Source organism: Microtus oregoni, unplaced genomic scaffold (genome assembly GCF_018167655.1).
Source record: "Microtus oregoni isolate MIOR12 unplaced genomic scaffold, Mior012 000007F_ref0000211, whole genome shotgun sequence".
In the NCBI taxonomy this organism is placed as follows: domain Eukaryota; kingdom Metazoa; phylum Chordata; class Mammalia; order Rodentia; family Cricetidae; genus Microtus; species Microtus oregoni.
In genome coordinates, this window is record NW_024543066.1 from 57,012,670 (window position 1) to 57,015,244 (window position 2,575).

A 2,575-nucleotide genomic window follows, 5' to 3' on the forward strand; every position below is an offset into this window, starting at 1 on the left:
CTTGAAAGGGGAAACCTAAGACCAGGATCCACCAGACCAGAGTCTAAGAGTCTAAGAGTGCTACAAATTTCTGGGATGACTTGCAAACCTCTCTCTCTCTCTCTCTCTCTCTCTCTCTCTCTCTCTCTCTCTTATCTGGAATTGTGGTAAGGCATCTTTGACTCTAGCCTCCAACAAAAGAGAAAACTCCCAGATAAAAATGAGCATCTTGCCACCATTGTAGTCATTTTATCATTTTAACAGCAGTGTGACCATCCTATAACCTTCTGATAGTGTGTTTATGTTCCCCAATAATCCTAGCCTCTGGTTTCTTGCCTAGCAAAATTTAATAGAAATGACATTCTGTATTTAGAAATTTGAAAATGGATAACTTGTAGTTACTATCTCTAGATATATTTGCTTTTAAAAGCAGTTTCCAAGTCAAACATTATGCCACATACTTTTAATCCCAGCACTAGGGAGATAGAGGAAGATGTCTGTGAGTTAGAGACCCATCTGGTCTACATAGTTCATTCCAAAGCATCCAGTCTCCTGATGAGATACTGCTTAAAAGCAAACAAATAAGATTTCCAAGTCATCATGAAGCCCAAGCTTCCAGCCCCATTGGGATCAGCAATGTTTAGCATCATAATGCCAATTCCAGTCCTTCCAGTCATCAGAGGGTGGTCTAGCCCAGGTAAAATGAAAGACGGTGTACAGGAGAGGCTGTCAGAATCCTACAAACTCTCTTATTTTATTTAAATGAGTAGGCAGAACAAATAACTGCTGTATAATAAGTTGAAATTTTGAGGATTGTTACTTTCATAATTACAAATAATTCTTCCACGTACATTCTTATTAGCTCCTGAGTTCTGTACAAAGTGAGTTCTTTGGAGATGTTCTGTTTACACCAGCATCTCCACCAAGCAGATGAAGGAGCATCATACTGACTCAGCTTAGTGTGGGCTTGTGAAAATGAGTGTCCTGCTATAATCTCATTTTTGTGTGGCAGTTTTATGAAACCCATTACTGTGCACTTGTAAAATGAAAATTAAGACATATGTGTGTATTGTTCCCAATCATATGTTAAGTTAATGAACTGCATCATGATTCTTATTTAAAAAAAATGAGTGTCTTAGGTAAAAGAGGCTTGGTGGGATAAACAGATTAAATGCTCCAATTAGTGAATTTTAAGGCATATAACTATCCACTATGAAACAGAGTAGAGAAACAATTATTTTATTTATATGGGTGTTTTTGTCTGTGCACCACACTCATGCCTGGTGTCATAGAGACGAAAAAGAGGCATCAGATTGCCTGAAACAGGAATCGCAAACAAGTATGAGCTGTCACGTGGGTGCTCAGAATCGAATCTGGGTCCTCTGAAAGAGCGGTGCTTTTAACCCATCCCTGAACCAGCTCTCCAGCTCTATGCAGATTCTTGTTCACTTCTTCATTTTTGGTTTTTGAGACAGAATCTCACTAGGTAGCCTTGGCTGAGCTGAATTTACTATGTAGACCAGGCTAGACGAGAACTCAGATCCTCCTACCTCTGCCGCCCAAGTGCTGTGTAGACTACCCCCAACCGGATAAAATATTTGTTTACATAGACTGCTGCCTTCTCTGAACTTAAGCAACTTGTCTTAAAGAGCCAACCCCTTCCATTTTCTCCATAATTATTGTTTTAAAATTAAGCCAATCGCCGGGCGGTGGTGGCGCACGCCTTTAATCTCAGCACTCGGGAGGCAGAGGCAGGCGGATCTCTGTGAGTTCGAGTCCAGCCTGGTCTACAAGAGCTAGTTCCAGGACATGAACCAATAAAGGCTACGGAGAAACCCTGTCTCGAAAATAATTTAAAAAAAAATTAAGCCAATCATGATAGACTCCAGGCAATTGGGGGAGGGTGGTTTCTGCCACCTGTCCCTGTGTAGCTTGCTAGCCATGGGTGGGTCTTGGTGCATTCTTTCAACAAAAAGAATTGCCTTGCTGAACTGCTCCCCTTGTTTCCTTGTTCCCTTGTGAGATTTCTGTTTGTCTAGCAATCCCCAGCACAGAATGAACAACACATCAGTGAATCATTGGATAGTCTTTAAAGAGGCTCCCATCAGACAGTTCAGGCTAACTCTATCAAATCAGTCCAGTTGTACTCTCTTTGAAAGAGACGGTTCTTGCAAAAGTAAAAGTTGAAACACATTCTTTTCAGTACACAGATCCGTGCGGGGACACACACACACACACACACAGAGTGCAACTGAAGAGTGTGTATATTAAATAGAAGGGACTGACCTTTTTTTGTTGTTGTTGTTGCTGTTCTTTTGTTTGGTTGTTTTTTGTTTGTTTTGTTTTTGTATTTTGAGCTAGACAGGGCTTCTCTGTGTATCCCTGGCTGTCCTGGAACTCGCTCTGTTGACCAAGTTGGCCTCGGATCCAGAGACCCACCCGTCTCTGCCTTCTAAGTACCCGGATTAAAGGCGTGCGCCACCACCGCCCGGAGGGACTGACAATTTTAAACGTGCAAATGCCCTGCACCGGAAGGAAGACCGTACTTCCACACCAGCAACCGGCTCCCAAAGGTCATTCACTCCTGTCTGCCCGA